This window comes from Ursus arctos, unplaced genomic scaffold (genome assembly GCF_023065955.2).
Source record: "Ursus arctos isolate Adak ecotype North America unplaced genomic scaffold, UrsArc2.0 scaffold_16, whole genome shotgun sequence".
In the NCBI taxonomy this organism is placed as follows: domain Eukaryota; kingdom Metazoa; phylum Chordata; class Mammalia; order Carnivora; family Ursidae; genus Ursus; species Ursus arctos.
The window spans coordinates 49,576,633-49,594,156 of record NW_026622830.1 but is presented as its reverse complement, the minus strand read 5'-3'; the positions used below and the strand labels follow the sequence as shown (position 1 = coordinate 49,594,156).

The 17,524-nt window shown below is 45.5% G+C and overlaps 1 protein-coding gene across 2 annotated transcripts in view; it reads left to right on the top strand.

Moving 5' to 3' along the window:
• Positions 1-17,524, top strand: part of LOC125281391 (focal adhesion kinase 1-like) — a 353,460-nt gene that overhangs the window by 265,606 nt on the left and 70,330 nt on the right. For both annotated transcript variants that reach the window (XM_057312787.1, XM_057312786.1), the window contains one exon: positions 15,005-15,102. The gene's annotated coding sequence lies outside the window, so the exon portion shown is untranslated. Of the gene's footprint in view, positions 1-15,004; positions 15,103-17,524 lie in introns of those variants that run through there.

Below are 17,524 nucleotides of genomic sequence, written 5' to 3'. Positions count from 1 at the left end.
TTTGTATGTGTATCATATACTGTATTATAAAAAGGTAAGTTAGAGAAAAGAGGATGTTGAGAAAATTATGAGAAACTACATTTACTATGCGGCATGTATCAAAAAAAAATCTGTGCATACGTGGACCCAGTTGTTGAGGCGTCAACAGTATTAAATACCTGTCTTGTGCCTGGTGTAGTGTCAGCCCCTGGGGGCACAGACAGGAGGGGAGTGAGGCAGTCAGCGTGCAGTGTGATGCCTACAGTGATAGTGCCAGAGCAGAGTGCTCTGAGGACCTGGAGGGCATGTCCCCGTCACGGTCACGCTCAGAGGTCAGCAAACTTTCTCTGTTAAAGGTCAGATAGTAAACATTTCAGGCTTTGTAGGCCACATAGGGCCTGTCACATAGCTGCCTTTTTTTTTTTTTTAAACAACCTTTAAAAGGGTAAAAACCTTGATTAGCCCAGAACCATACAGAAACTGGCTGTGGACCAGATGCCGTGACCTCTGCAGGTCTGGCTGTCTGCAGGGATCTGTAGAAAGAGAGTGGAAGGTGGGAAGCAGGCAGGGCCTCGTGGAGGACATGCCCGCTCTAACGGTGCAGAGGCGGGAGAGGCTGGGGTCTGTGAGACTGGATGTTTTTACTAGTGTTTAGGAGTACAGAAAGGGTTGGGTCGAGAAGGAGGTAGGGTTGATACTATTGACAAGATCAGAGCAGCGTGTGGTTGATTCTGACGGGAGCAGATTCCTATGGCAAGCGGGTGGTTAACTAGTACAAGGGTCGGTCAAGGAGCTGTTGCAGTCATGCGCTTCAGAAGGGAGAGGAGCCAGCCTTTGTCATTAAGGGAACGGCTGCCCGGTGTCTGTCGCCCAGCTAGTAAAGTGATGGGCAAAGTTCAGATGGTCCAATCTAACAGCCTGTGTCCTTTTAATTCTGCAATTACGTTGTACACACAAGTGAAGAAGGCCTTAATTAAGGGCGTGACTGACGAACTGGAGAGAGGGTGATTTGAAGCCTGTTTCTCAGCCAGTCTCCAGGCTCTGACCTGGGAAATGAAGAGCCAGGGCTGAGAGAGGGGGTGTCCAGAGCAATTCCAGGATGGCTCCCAGATTTCTCCCTTGGTGAAAAGTCCATGAAGATCTTTTTGTTTTTAAGTGCTTACTGATCAGACTGTTTGTTGCTTAAGGAGGAAATGCTGTCTCCTAGGTCCATGAACCCCAGAAACGGTACGCAGAATTGTGTGTATGCACATGAGCTGTTTTCCTGGGGTAGGATGCTTGGGCTTTCGTCCCATTATCAAAAGTGAGCCCAGCCCGAGGCGGGGGCACTCCTTGTTATTGGACTGTGGATGTCTGACACTCTGCCCGGGTGTGAGGCTGTAAGGGAAAGCTAAGCATCCAAATCACAGGACTGTTACTGTAAGTGTCATACATCCCAGACCGCTACATAAAACACAGGCCCATGAAGCTGTCACCTGAGCCCAACTGTACCAACCGAGGTCTACCAGCCAGCAGTGCAGATGTCTCCCCTGGCCTCCGAGAGACAAAACAAGGCCCGGTTTTTGTACATAGAAGGCCAGCCAGGAGAGTTTGGGACTCTCGTTGGCATGGATGTTTCAACATGCTGTTGTACATGAGATGAAGCTAAAGTTTATAAACTATTAGGAATATCTTAACAGTCCCATGGCTCTGAGAGATGGACCAGTGTCACTTTTAGTTGGCTGTGTTAGTTCCAAAAAGGAGTGTAGTTTTTCTGTCCGCTCAGAAGTGCGTTGATAGTTAATAGTTGTAAGACAGTACCTAACTCGTCCTGTTACAGTTAGCTCTTCCGTGAACAGATGCAGGAGGAACTGGGCAGCTGGTGGTTTATGTTCGCACCAGGCAGATGAATGTGGTGTCCTGGAGTCTAAACTGGATTGGTTCGTGTTTGACATTAGCGTTATATGTAATTTAGGAATTACAGACTCTAGATTATAGCAGTCCGTGCAGAGATTTGCTGTTTTTGGTGATATATGGCTGCCCTATAGAAGTTGAGGCTTAGAGGGGAGCGTTTGGAAATGGGTTTATGTCTGAGAAAGTTTCCCTTTTCCTGTTGACAGGACTGTGACCTCCATTAAGGGCCAAGTGTCATGAATGGCAAAGATCTAAGAAATGATGGAATTCAGTGGTGGTGTAGACGTTAGAAGTGAAAACCCCTAGGCTGTTTAAAATATCACCCTTAAGATTTCAGGCTGGGGATAATTGTGATTCCAGTGTAGGTAAAAAGTTTGGCGTCTCCTTGGCTGTGTCATGGCAAAAAAAAGCTTTGCTTTCTGCTTTGGGAAAAATACATTAGTTGTGTCCTAAGGAATTGACTTGATAAAAGAGGTAGCAGGAGTAACTTAGTTTAAATGCAAGTTGTCTACATATGAATTAATTTTTGTCGGGTGACGGTTGATGATTTGGTTGGTGAAGAGTTGATGTTTGATTTTCGTCTTTGAGTCTGCCCTTTCAACTATTTCATTGGAAATTCTAAACTTTTCCACTGGGTGTTTGCCTCCTTTATTTTTATTGTTTTAGGTAGTCTAGGGTTTTAGAGGTTGATCTAAATTTAGGGATCAGCTGGTCCGGGGCTCCCACTGTAGAGAGGAAGAAATAACAGGGTAAGGCTCCTTGGGTAAATGGCTCCTTGATACTGACAGAGGAGAACTCTCAAGATTCTCTCAGCTGTCTTGACCTTTAGCTCATGGGTGATCTTTTTAGTAGATGAGAAGGGTATGAAGACAGCTTCTAAAACTCAGGTTTCCTATTAACTGTCAGGAGATTGAAAAAAATGGATGTAATTGAAAAATGGGTGAGAAATGGACACCGTTGAATCCGTTGTTCACACTGTATCCAAGTAACTTGTGGTTTGCATTCAGTCATTTATTTCTACATTGTCTTGGATATTTGAGGAATGACAAAACAAATCTCACACGTGTATATAGTCTAAGTTTTAGAAGACTAATAATGCCAGTTGTTCTCACTTCTCTACCAGATTTAGAGCATTGTCCTGAGTCACTCTTGACTCTTGAGCATCTTGTCCTGATGGGGATTCATTAAAAAGAAGACAGTCCTGGGGTGCCTAGCTGGCCCAGTGGGTGGAGCATGTGGTTCTTAATCTTGGGGTTGTGAGTTTGAGCCCCACGTTGTGTGTAGAGATTATATAAGTGAGTAAGTAAGTAAGTAAATTAAAAAAAAAAAAAAAAGACGGTCACTGCCTCAGGAAGCTTTTGGGTACGTCAGTGGTCCTGAAAGTAGTGTATGTAAGAATCACCAAGGAGAGTATATGAGAGATGCAGGCAGGGGGGCCTGGTGCCTTAGTCAGTTAAGCGTCCTACTCTTGTTTTGGGCTTAGGTCATGATCTCAGGGTCATAAGATCCAGCCCTGTGTCAGGCTCTGTGCTCAGTGTGGAGTCTCCTTTCCTGCCCCACCGCCTCGTGATCTGGCTTTTTCTTTCTCAAAAAAAAAATTTTTTTTAATGCAAATGCCTGGTGTTATCCCACAGAGATGTTGGATGATCATTGCTGATGTGGACGCCTGTCACCTGCATTTTATTTATTTTTTATTTTAGTTTAGTTTATTTGTTTTTTAAAGATTTTATTTATTTATTCGACAGAGACAGAGACAGCCAGCGAGAGAGGGAACACAAGCAGGGGGAGTGGGAGAGGAAGTAGCAGACTCCCAGCAGAGGAGCCTGATGTGGGGCTTGATCCCATAATGCTGGGATCACGCCCTGAGCAGAAGGCAGACGCTTAACCGCTGTGCCACCCAGGCGCCCCTGTCACCTGCATTTTAAACTAGCATCTCCTCGTGCTGAAAGAACACTGCTGTAGTGTTGCTGTAAGGACGTTGTAAATCATCAGGACCTAGAGTTTGGGAGGCCCCCAAGACTACCTGCAGGTTCCGTGGTTCACTAGAAGGACTTAGAGAACTGCGAGAAGCCATTATCCTCATGGTTATGGTTTATTACAGGGCAAGGATGCGGACAGAAGTCAGTGAAGGAAAGGCACACCGGGCGAAGTCCAGGGAAGACCAAGCATGAGCTTCTAGTTGTCCTCTCGCAGTGCAGGTGTGCTGACTTCTCCCAGCACCGATGCTGCCAACCAGGGAAGCTCACCTGAGCCTTGGTGTCCAGGATATGTATTGGGGGTTGTCCCATAGGCACTGCCTACATGGCTGAGTTTAGTCTCCAGTCCCTCTGGAGATCAAACTGGTGTCGTGTGTGGCGCAAGGCTCCACCAGAAATCAAATTGTTAGCATGGACTGTCTGGTGTGGCCGAAGGCCCCCAGCTAAACAAAGACCGCCTTATCAGGCAGGGGATTCCAAAGGCTCAGAGGTGACTTCCCAGGAGCTGGGCAATGGCCAAATCTTCCCTGGGGCAAGCTTAATCCTTTCCTGCATACAGCCTAGAAAGTAAATTGTTATTCCTGTCATTACTAGGGAGTTCAAGAAATTACTGCTTTTGGGGCGCCTGGGTAGCGCAGTCCTTAAGCATCTGCCTCCGGCTCAGGGTGTGATCCCGGCGTTCCGGGATCGAGTCCCACATCGGGCTCCTCCGCTGGGAGCCTGCTTCTTCCTCTCCCACTCGCCTGCTGTGTTCTCTCTGTCACATAAATAAATAAAATCTTCCAAAAAAAAAGAAAAGAAATTACTGCTTGTAGGTAGAAGATACATTGCAACCACATGTAGTGTAATTTGCCACAAAACTAAAATACCAGAATTTCTGCACCCAAGTGAAGATGTCTCCAGAAGTGTGTCATACTTGACACCTGTCGTAATGTTTTCATCAAGAATTTGAGTAAAGAACAGGAGTTAATGCTGGGAGACCGTTCATTTTTAGAATCAGGATTTGAAAATACTTCGACAGGTTGTAATGAAGTGCTAAAATCAACAAGGTAAAATTTATAAGGAATAAAGGTAAAATGACAGACTTAAGTTAAAAAGAAAAAAACAGCTGAGAAGTTAAAGATATGTGGTATGTGCCTTAGCTGTACCTGTGGTCAGAAGATCTGGGGAAGATGACTGAAACGGATCGGCAGGCTTCTTTGTGAAGGGGCAGATGGTAGATATTTTAGGTTTTGCAGACTAAGAGGCAAAATGAAGGATATTATGTAAGTACTTACATAACAGGAGAGAACACTAATATCTATAAAATTTTTATTGACAGAATTTCAAATAATAGTTGAGTATGTATATATATTTTAATACAGGTCTAATAAGAATGGAATTTTTTTTGGGGGGAGGGTTGGATAACATGTTTTGTAATTGGAGCTCACAGGTAGTGTTCCGTATCATCACAACCAATGACAAATGTTCAGTCTCGGGGCTGATCGTCACGGAAGGTTACAGATGTCATCTCTGACAGTGTCTGCATACTCGTAGGTGCTCTTGCACACTGATACCAGTTCGGGAGCATATCATTTCAGTTTAGTGTATTCATCGTTTGGCAGACATCGATAGAATTCCACTAGATTCTTTTTGATGTTTGCCTTTCCGCACGTCATTACAGCGCAGATTCCTCTCTCCGATGGATGGTCTGATGGAAGTGCCTCAGTTGCTCGGTGAAGTGGGTTTGAGATACGTGAATTTTCATTGTACTTGCATTGAGGTTTGAGAAATGCCGCTGGAACTGTAGTTTGAGCTCAAAACACATCTGCTACACGTTTGTGTGGGGACATAAATCCACTTCTCTCTTTAACTTTTAATTTTTTTCATTTTTAATTAGCCGCTATGCCCAGCGTGGGGCGTGAACTCCACCCTGAGGTCAGGAGTTGCACGCTCCTCCGAGTGAGTCAGCAGGCGCTGCTCTAACTTGTGGCGGCGGGGGAGCCGTGTGGCCGCGTCGGACGTTGCTTGTGAGTAAGATGCTTGCAGCCACTGAAATGCCTTCACTGCCCGAAGTCCCTCATATGAGCGCTGCTGTGCCTTGTCAATTTAGGCTGAGCTCATGAAGAAATGTTAACATGTAGGAGCAAAAGCTAATTTCCGAAGCAATTGAGTGTTTGGTAATAGTGATGAGTAAAGGGGGGGTCTTTTTCAAGTAGATTTCAGTCTTGGCTCTGCGGTTGAAAAGTCACAACAGAGCCTTGCACAAACCATTGAACTGCAGTGTGGTAGGACAAGTCAGGCTATTTTCATGAGGTTGCCGTTGGTGCTACTGGCTCAGTAACACATGATGGGTTCGAATACTTTCCACAAAGCTCCTGCTCATGAATGATAGACTGAATAACCATAGTTTAAATGCTTTAAGCAACTTATATTTTCATCATTGTAAATTTTCCAGCTAACCCTTTTTCTGCTCTGCAGATATTTTTACTGTCATCAGTTATAATGTGTCTTAGCAGATTCTACTCCAGGTTGTATTAAATCAGGGTTTTCTTAATATCTTTAAAAGTGTTCTCACCAGCAGTTCCACACTGACTGCCCTCAGAGGCCCCTTCTTCAGTCCCATTGACCTCTTGAACAAACAGCCTAGCAGTGTGGGGAGCACCTGTTGGCTCAGTCCTTCGCCTCGTTCCTTCACTGACTCTCTGTTGTCATCCATGTAAGATGAGGGACCATTTAGGGTTTGGAGCAGAGAAGCGATGCCGTCTGATCTAGGCTTGGAATCGGTCTGCCGTGGTGAGCGTGTATGCTAGGGTGGCAGGGCTGGGAGCGGGGAGGCCTGTTCCGGAGTGCTGTAGTCATTTCGGTGAGGGATGGTGGCTCCGGTCACGATGGTGTTGGTGAGCATGATGGCGAGGGGACAGCGTCTGGGCCTCTTTTGTGGGAAGAACCAACATTACTTGCTGACAAGACCGGATGGGGAATGTGGGAGGAAGACAGGCGGCAGGGATGACGTCCGTTGTTTCTCGCCTCAGCAGCTGGAAGGCGGACGTTGTCGTGAACGGAGAAGGCTGTGTGTAGGAAGGTTTGTGGAGGGGGCGGGCCAGTCAGCACCTGGGCTTGGAGGTGTCGGACGTTTCACTGAGTTCTCTTCGGTGATGCTCCACTTCCCCAAGGAGCCTACAAGCAGGCCCGGCAGAGAGTACACCTGCCAGGGTTTGGTCAGGAAAACCCGGGCCATTCTCGACAATTAGTCGTACGGGGAATTAGAATCCATCCCTACCGCTGGGAGGGCTGGCAGAGTTGAAGAGAATGATGTTTCTCTTCATTTTGCCCACGTTGCCTCTTATTAGCGTTCCCTGCCCGCCGCCCTGAGCTGTAGCGGGAAGGGGTTTTGGGAGAAGTAGCTCTGCCGTCTCGGTGATGCGCAGGAGCAGGCCGCGGTGGGGCTGCGGTGCAGAGTGAACAGCGGTCAGTCCAGCGCAAGGCCAGGCAGTCGGGCTGAGCCGGAGGGACAAGTTTTAGCTTTGTTAGCATAGAAGCAGCATTTGAATGAGCTTGCCTGGGAGGTAAGCATAGCTGAGAGGAGAAAGGACAGAGCCCTGGGCGACTCTGGAAGGAGGGAGCCATCGGTGGGGTAAGAAGAAAATCACGAGAACATGAGTGGGAGATCAGCTCTTGTCAGTTGTCGAAAGGACGAGCCCTGGGCTCTAATGATTGGATTGAGCAGTGCAGAGGTCGTTGGTAGTCTTAGAGGGAGAAGTTCGTGGAGTGGTGGGGGCCAGAGCCAGTGGGTTTAAGAGAGAAAAGGAAAAGAAGAATTTGCGATATCGAGTATGTTGTGTGTATGCTTGTTTGTGGAATTATTTGTACAGTAGTTGTTTTAAAGTCCCTCTGGGCTGATTGTCATATTTGTTCCCTTCTTGATATTGGCTTGTGTTGATTTTCTCCTCCCACGGGAATTGACGCTTTTCTGGTTCTTCCTATGCTGAATAAGTTTGGGGTGTGCCCTCCCCATTTAGGATATCATGCAAGGAGACTTTCCATTGTATTGAAATCTGCTGATTTTGGTCGTGGTTTAAATCCAGTCTTGCTTCCTAATCCCCCTGCTCCAGTTTACTTTTCAGAGTGGTCAGAGAGCTTCTGCAGTTACTCTTTCCAGCCTTCCTAGTTGCTCTTTCTAGGAGAGGCAGGAGGGAATGTGCTTCGTCTTCCTTACCTAGATCTGGGACCCTTCGCTTTGCAAACTGCTTCCATTTGTCCAGGTAGTGATCTCCAGTTCCACCGAGGCCAGTGATGCCCGCACGACTGTGTCTCTTGATCACTTACCACTCCCAGGCCTTGCAGGAGATTTCCTGCTAAGTACTGCACGCATTTGGTTCATGGGTCCTTCCTTTGGTGCCTCTCTCAGGTAGACAGAATGACCCTTAGGTATACCTTAGTAGCCCATTCGTTCATTTGTGTACAATTGAAGCGTTGTCTTGTCTTGAATATGTTAACTGTGCCTATTAATTAATTTGAGTAGAATAGTGTTTCTTTCGTATTTTTAATGAGCCTTTGCGCAGTGGAATTTTCTATGGATATTATTTACAGTGTAGAACAGAATGGTGGTTAAGAGGATGGGTGTTGGATAGGTCTTGCTTTGAACCTCAGATTCGATTCTTATTCCCTGCATGTTGACCAGGTTCCTTAAGCTCTAAATCTGTTTTCTTATCTGTTAAGTGGAGATTATCATAACTCTTTGACAAATGTGACAGAACATAGTTCTTAGTACATGGCTAGTTAGAGAAGAATCAGCCTGAGGTTCAGCAAATACAGTTCCCAGTGATGTAGTTATTTCTGTTGTGGGGATTTAAAAGCTAATCTTATTCCCTGATGAGTTTGACCAGCGTATCTAAGAAGTGCAAGCAGTTGGTATTCACCGTGTACTCTGCATGTAGAACGGGCGATTTATTGTTGTTGTTGTTGTTCCTAATACCGGTTTTTCAGCAATTAGTAATATTGCCTCTTCATTTCCCTAATGTATTCACATCATCAGTAGCTTACTACCGGTTGGACCGCAGACCCTGTTCCATGCGCTGGCACACAGATGAATGGGATGCAGTGACCTATGACCTATGAGCTGCTCCACTGTCTAGTATTAGAATGTGTTTGACTAGAAAATTATTTTGAAGCGTAAAGAAGCTTTTGTTTGCCCAGATAACTTTCATAATCATGTTTGCGTTCTTTATACATTTTTGGTTTTTCAGAAAGTTTCTTCTGACCTGTGTTCTTCAGAGTACAGGTTACTACGGCTTGCCTGAGTGCAGAAACCTTTGGTACACTGAGCTTAGAGGAAGGGACACCTGTGTGAAGTGGTTATATATTTTGGACATTAGAGACCTTCACAGATAATTTAAATGGTTAGAATGTTGTGCATTGAGAAACAGTGGTTTTGGGCTTTATTTGGCAGTTAGCATCAAGCGGACCATTTCCTGCCAGGGGCTCAGCCTGCATGGTTAATTCAAGCCAGAGATCTTCTAATATGGCAGTGTGTCATGTTGACTGTTACTCAGCTTCAGAAAGAATCTTTCTGTCATGTTTGCTTTGGAAAGCCCAAATCATGTCCGTTGTTTTAACAGTAATAAGATCTGGGTAACTTGGGAAGCCAGAATAGCATCGTGATTCTAAGGTAAGCTGGTGTTTGAATGCCTGATCTCTCTCTCCCTTGTCTGCTGTGTGACCTTGGAAAATGTCTTAAGTTTTTTTGGACTTTGTTTTCTCACATGCAAAATGGAACAAGAGTAGTAATCAGTTAGGGCTGTGAGGATTCCAGAGCTGGTGCTTGTAAAGCACTTGGGAGAGACTGCTATGACACCACACCCTCCGCAGATGGCAGGTTGTCACTGTTGTCCGGGTGAGTGAGAGGCGGGTGTCAGGGACTGTCCAGGTTGGACTGTGCACTGAAACGAGACGATTAGAAGCAAAGTGATCGTGTGGAGTATGTTACCTGTTCAGGAAGCATAGATTCAGAGTGTGTTGTGACTGGTGGGAAATTCTCATTTGCATGTTAGGGGGAAGAGAGTTCAGAGTAGCCTGAGGACCCCGTGTACGTATAAATGTCCCCACTTATGCCAGAAACGTAGAGAGTGTCCATCTTACAAATACCTTCAAGGAGCTGGCAATTTATTTCATTGTATAATGAACCAAGTTTAATTTTTCTTTGTCTAGAGCAAAAGAATTTAAGCATTTTAATTATAGGATTGGGGAAATACCTAGTTTTCTGCCCTAGTTGAACTAGTTCAAATTGTTATGCTTGTATTTTAGTAGTTCCATGCTGGACGTGGCCCTAAGCTGCCCGCTGTTCAAATGGCAGACATCCAGCAGGTCCAGTGTTGATAAATGCGGTGTTGCTATCTGCTTGAATTCTCCTTAAAATAGAAACTAGAGTGAGGAGCAATTATAAGGCCCTCAAAGCCAGTGTATACGCTCATTTATTCATCATTAGGTCATTCACGCATCAAGTGCATGTGTTCTGATCGTGTGTTTTAGGTGTTCGGTCCAGTGCGCGCTGTTGGTTATAGAGTGGCGAACAGAAACCAGACGTGGGGAGTAACTGGGCTGTCTTGTGTTTGCGGTTAGTAAGGAGAATAAAGCCAGTTCCAGCGGACTCGCGAGATTTCCCTGAATGACATTTTCAGGTTTATACTCCTAACAGACAAGAGGCAATAAACAAACAAACAAACAACGACAGTAGAAAAAGAGGGCTTTTAAAGAGCAAATGGTACTCACCTGCTGCAGGCACTGGGGCTTTTTGACCTTCACTTTGGTTTTATTTAATAGTGCTTTAAATATTTGTCTGGGATGGCGGTGCTGAGGCTGCGGAACTTAGGCTGTCGTTGTCCCCAGAATCTTGCTGCTTGGGTGGAGGAAGACACTGACAGGCCAGATTTAACATCCGCTCTAGTTTGTTGCACAGGAAGCTCCACCACCGCAGAGTCCTGCGTCTCTCTCGTCTATTGCCTTGTGTCCTGGGGCCTGGGGCCGTGCATGGCATTTGTCAGCCACTCCACAGATACTGGTGTCATGTGAAGGCGTGCTGAGGGGGACAGGAGAGAGGTGTCTCACCTGGGGGAAGGGCAAGGCTCCCACCGCACATGCGTCCAGGTCATCCCGGGGAAGAAGGTCCAGGTGGAGGAGGTGTCGAGGAGGGCACAGGTTGTTCTGTACACCGAAAATGGCTTAATGTTGCTGCTTTGTAGGATTCACGGGAGATAGCATGACAGTCAGACTGCGCTTGATCATTCAGGGACCGAAAGGTCATATCAAGGAGTTGGGATTTCCTCTTCTTCAAAAGGAGTAATTCTAAAGTACTAGAAACCAGGTGTCCTGATACCCAAGCCGGCACCCTTTTCATATTACACAATGCGTACAATGTCAAGCAAGTGTCATCAGGTCTTGGGTTCCATATCCATTAGTGATAGCCGGACTATTAAAGTTCTGTAAGCCCCTGGTGAACTTTTCATCTTTTGGGGAGAGTGAGGATATAGGAGAAATATTTGTTTTCTCAGGTGTGAAAAAAAGTTGAAACTCTTTAAAGGCAAGCAAGGTCCATATGTCTTTGAATTCTAGTTCTCCGGAAGGATAGCAGGTATGTGTAGTAGATACTCAGTACCCGAATAAATGCAAAAAAATACAAAAACCCTTTGCTTTTGTGTATACTCTTGTAGCAGGTGTTGTACTGGACTCTGCAGGGTGATAACTGGATGAGAAATGATCCTCTCCAAAAGGTCTTTGCAGCCGAGGGAGGGAGACGGAGAAGTCAGTCAGTGATGATGGTACAGTGGGTAAGTCCTGTGATAGAGGTGCGCCCAGGGCATTATGACGGGTACTTATCTTTCTTCAGTCCCCCACTTTTTTTTTTTTTTAAAGATTTTATTTATTTATTCGACAGAGATAGAGACAGCCAGCGAGAGAGGGAACACAAGCAGGGGGAGTGGGAGAGGAAGAAGCAGGCTCCCAGCGGAGGAGCCTGATGTGGGGCTCGATCCCATAACGCCGGGATCACGCCCTGAGTTGAAGGCAGACACTTAACCACTGTGCCACCCAGGTGCCCCATCAGTCCCCCACATTCTTAACACTTTTTATACCTATTGTAATTTACCCCCTACCCCAGACCTATTTTCCCCATACCTTCCAGTAGCCTCTTAGTAATTTTTCTTCATGGTCATACAGACTCATCTCTTCTTCACATTTGATTTCTGGCAGACAGTTTCCTGGAGATCTCTGTTCTGTTCTTTTCCGAGCTGCTTGCTCCTTCGGTCTTTTATTGTGTTGTCCCTGGATGTTCCTTTGTTCTCATCGTTTGGCTTTTGTCCACAGTTGGATTTTATGTTTGTGGCAACTCTTGTCTTTGTCTTTCTTCACTCACTTCTTCCTTTTGGTGGCGTTAATTACTTTAAAAAGATAGTACAGTGTTTTTGGACAAGTTGAAGACAGCCTTCAGCATTCCCTCCTCTTGAGCAACACTGCTCCGGCTTGGACTTGTTTCCCTCTCTCCTGGTGCACAGCCACCATTCTGGAATCTCCCTTCATCGTCGTCCTGGGGATTCCCTTATCCCTTCTAATGGAAGCTCATGCCTTGCTCATTTTTTTGTTGATGCTCGTGTTTTGGTGGAAGACTTTCTCCAGGGGCTTTCTGACATAGGATGCTTAGGAGGCAAACCTTTTGGGACCATGCATGATTGAAACTTGATTGATGGTTTCGCTGGGTATAGAGTTCTGTATTGGAATTCATTTTTGTTCATAAATTCAAAGATTGCTCCATTGCCTTCTTGTTTTCATGTTACTGTTTTAGAATTAGGAAGCTATTCTCATTTTTCCTTCATATGTAACTTTTCCCCCCTCCCATCTTTAGAAGCTTGTAGGAGTTTTACAATTTGTCCAAGTCTTTTGAAATGTCGTGATGGTGTACCTTGTGTGGTCGGTTTTCATCCACTGTGCTGCATATTCAGCGGGTCCCTTCATTCTGGCAACTGGAGTTTTCAGTTCTGGGAATACTCTTTGGCATTACTGTGCTGAGGTTTTCTCTCTTGCTTTTCCTTATTTTGTTTTTCTGGAAGTCTTATTATCCGGAACTTGGCTGTCCTGGGCAAAGGTTGTAATTATCTTAATACCTTTTTCTTCTTCTTCTTCTTCCTTCCTTTGCTCCTCCTTTTCTGCCTTTTTTTTTTGGGGGGGGGTCTTTTTATTCTCTGTTCAGGGAGATGACTTCAGTTTGACTTAACCTTTTCTTTAGTTTATTATTTCTGATTTCAGAAAGGTTCTTTAGATTTCCAAGAGCTCTTTTTCTATTTTTCTAGAAGAACATCCTGTTTTTCTTTATTGATTGCAGTGTTGTCTTACCTCTATATTATTGATAGTTTGTGTAGTCTCTGTTTCTTTTAGGTTGTTTCCTTCCTTCTCCTGTCTGACGTGGTGGGGCCCTTTGACTTTTACATCAGGGTATTCTGGGTGGGCCATGTGTTGGGGGTCCCCAGGGTTAGTATCTTTAGATCTGTCTTTTGGAGCTGATCAGATTCCCCAGAAATATTCTCCAGTCTCTTTCCGGCACAATTCTGACTTCAGAATCTGGAAGGCAGCGGTGTGCGTGTGTGGTCTGTTGTAGGAGAGCTGGAGAATTCACTGTTCACTGTATATACGGTCATTAAGTCCAGCTCTGTTCAGTGCAGCTGGGCTGGGTGACTTCAGTCCATAGACGCCTCTACTTTTCCGGGGAATGCCCCCTCCCATCTTCTTTCAGAGTGAGGGGGCATCACGTTGTGCCTGGCGTTGAGGTTCTGGTTTCAGCTTCCATGGCCTTCCCCGGCTCCTCTGTATTTGGGGCTATGCCTTCTTTACCCCCGTTCTGTCTACACTGCTGCTGCCACTTCTGGTCTTCTAGGACACTGCTGTGCAAGTGGAAGTGGTTCCCGTGTGTTCCAGTGCTGAATTGGGACCTGGCTTTCTTGGGCCTGCTGCCTCATTTACTCTACTTCAGTCTTTTATAGTTTCTGTCTCCTCCAGGTTTCTTCTTTTTACTTTTTTGTTTGGGTCTCAATCTTCCATGTTAGAAGATTTCCTCAGTACTTCAAAAATCTTGGCTTTTTTCTCCTTTCAGTTCTCCCTGTGCTGTTTCAAACATTTTTTAAAAAGATTTTATTTACTTATTTGAGGGAGTGAGTATATGCACAGGAGAGAGAGCAGAGAGCACAAACGGGGAGGGGCAGAGGGAGAGGGAGAAGCAGACGCCCTGTTGAGCAGGGAGCCTGACCTGGGGCTCCATCCCTGGACCCTGGGATCATGACCTGAGCTGAAGGCAGATGCTTAACAGACTGAGCCACCCAGGCGCCCCTGTTTAGATCATTTTATTTTTATTTTTATTTTATTTTATTTATTTATTTTTTTTAAAGATTTTTATTTATTTATTCGACAGAGAGAGACAGCCAGCGAGAGAGGGAACACAAGCAGGGGGAGTGGGAGAGGAAGAAGCAGGCTCATAGCGGAAGAGCCTGATGTGGGACTCGATCCCGTAACGCCGGGATCACGCCCTGAGCCGAAGGCAGACGATTAACCGCTGTGCCACCCAGGCGCCCCTGTTTAGAGCATTTTAAAAAAATATCTCTTTAGTATAGTTTTGATGGAAGGCAGTGGAACAGATGTCTATACTCTGTCATTGTATCGTGCACTTATTAGCCAACCACACCCTGTTAATTTATGATTTTTGATATGTTTGAATAGTTTCCAGTTGCTTCACATGTATTTCTTTTCTTTTCTTTTTTTTTAAGATTTTATTTATTTATTTGACAGAGAGAGATACCAGTGAGAGAGGAGACACAGGCAGGGGAGTGGGAGAGGAAGAAGCAGGCTCCCAGCGTAGGAGCCTGATGTGGGGCTCGATCCCAGGACTCTGGGATCACGCCCTGAGCCGAAGGCACACGCTTAACGACTGAGCCACCCAGGCGCTCCTTCCTGTGTGTTTCTTAAGTAGAAATAGGTTTGAAGACAGGGACGTGGTGCCCTCTTCTCACCCCTCATCCCAGGCGTTGCCCAGTAGGCTTGCGTGGGAGGTGATGGAACTGGCTGAGGGGTGAGTTCAGTAGAGCTTCAAGAAGTGAAAGGAAGGGGGTTTTAATGCGCATGTTGTCTCTCCTTGTCAGGTTCTCTGAGGACTATGGAAAGAGGAAAGAGAAACCGGGAGCATTTCCTTTAAACCCACGTTTGATTTCTTCACAGAGTTACCGTGGCCTTCAGAACTGTGAGTATAATTCTCTTGCTACATTTGTGTTTTGGTTTTTCCTTTGGTTTTGATTTTTCTTTCATCTGTCTTAAGGTTTCCTTGACGTATACTAGAAACAAATAAAAGCTAGTTGATTTTGCAGAGTAGGTGAGGGAAGAAATATTAGTTGTTTAGTGCCTTTTATGTGTGGAGAGAAGCAGGCAGGATGACAGTCCTGTCCCTGATAGTTGTGACAGTAGCAGCATGTGCCCTAGAAGAGTGGCCCAACAGGGTCAGCACTGGGCCATCCAGCTCCTCAGGGAGTCTCTGGCAGTAATCCCCTGAATGAGGCTACACTTTGCCCGTTTCACATTTGCATAAATGAAACAGAGGTTAAAGGTTACTAAGTTAGTAAAAAGCAAAGCTGGGATTCAGACTCAGTCTGGCTTTGGAGCCTGTGCTTTTTACTCGTGTTTTATTCTTATGGGCTCTGGATTCAGATGTTGGCTTGGCTGCTTACTTACTAACTCTTCTCTAACTACCGAAACCTAGCTTTCTCTCCATGCGAACTCTTCACTGACTACTTTTTTTTTTTTTTTAAGATCTTATTTATTTATTTGACAGAGATAGAGACAGCCAGGGAGAGAGGGAACACAAGCAGGGGGACTGGGAGAGGAAGAAGCAGGCTGATAGCGGAGGAGCCTGACGTGGGGCTCCATCCCATAACGCCGGGATCACGCCCTGAGCCGAAGGCAGACGCTTAACTGCTGTGCCACCCAGGCGCCCCTCTTCACTGACTACTTAAACCTAGCTCTTTGCTCTGACAAAGGGTGCTGGTGATGGGACCGCTCTCCCAGGGTTGTGGTGAAGATGCCATAAGAAATGTGAAATGTGCTCAGCATTCACAAATGTTAGCAATTGCTATTCGGTGGCAGTTCCCCCACTTTAATGAGAGGAAAACTAAGCCCCAGAGATTGGGTTATTTGTGATTTGTTAATTTGTAACCTTGGCACTTGTGCTGCACTCCACAGTTGGGAGGTTATAGAATTGAGATTCTATTCCAGTTTGTCTTATTTCCAAAGACTGTTTTTTCTGGTAGGCCTAGTGTTAAATCGAGGACAGATCGTTGATAGAAGATTCATCAATCTGTCTTGTGGTATTAGCATTGGTAAGATTTTAGCAATACATTGCTTTGGTGTAAAAGCCCCATAAACTTAGACTTCATGGATTCAGAATTCAGAATCATTATAATTACGTTGAATTTGACTTTGGCAAGTGTGTTTGTCTTAGATGTCCAAGGGGCAGGACCCTGGATTGTTTTTCCATTTCCTTCTAGGGGTCAGTTCACTTTCCTCCTTTGTTCTCCTTTCTCCCCCAAACCCACTTTTGTTTCTGCCAGGATTAGGTATTATGGAAGGGAAGGAAAATTGTGTCACGAAGTTTCAGTTTCCAAGTAAGGCCTGGAAGTCTTGCTCCTTTTCTCTGATTCCTTCTACCCTTTCTTGGCTATGAGAGGCACCTGTTCTGTGTGCTGTGCCAGGTGTGACTCTGCTGTCTTTTGGAGAAGGCCATGCCCAGCTGTTTACATCCCTTGTCTCCTCCCCACCCTCCCTGCACATTTCGATGTTTCTTCCTGTAACAGTGGGCTATATTTATTGGGTACAAGTCTGTTTCTGCATCTTTAAGGGCAAAGATTTTGTTATTTCGTTTCTGCATGTTTTCTGCTTGACCCATGGGTAGTTTTCACTAAAGGCTGGATGAAGTAGTGTTTAATGCTTGCCACAAAATAAGTTCTCTTTTCTTAGTGGATCCAAACAAGAGGGAGAATATCAAGTATAACTTTTCATCAGCATTAGCTATTAAAAATCGTTCGTCATGGTAGAGCCCAAGACAGTTTCATATTTAGCAGAAGTTACACAACATTTGTCTTCTTAATGTGATGTGCAGCGGAACGAAGGCCTGACAGGGAACTGAGAGCCCGTTCTTGGCTCACTGGAACTTTGAGCACCGGGATATAATCTGCTGCTTCTAGTTTGGCCCTCCCCTCCCCTCCCCCCCGTTTGAAAATATGTAAACCCAGGAAAAATACCTTATAACCAGTGTTTCTATAATTGTTTCCCCCAATTCTGGACAACTGGTGAGGCCACACGAGTAAGCCTGGCTTTGTACAGCATCGACTTAATGGTGTTCCTCTGAGATCTGGGTTCCTTGATGTACCTGAGTGCCCTGGTCCACTTGAGCCCCTGCAGGATGGATCAGGTTCTTGGTTCTTGATTTGTTTTGGGGTGTTGCATTCTTAAGGCAGAACTTGGGATGGAGGTGTTTTACAATCAGAATTCTAGGAAAGCAAAGCAAAGTTTTGGAGGAGTTGAATTGCTGAAATATGTATGGAGATTATTTTCAGGGTTAATGGGGTGTGCGGAGGCAGTAGACAGAAAGGAAGGTTGCCCGGAGACCCATC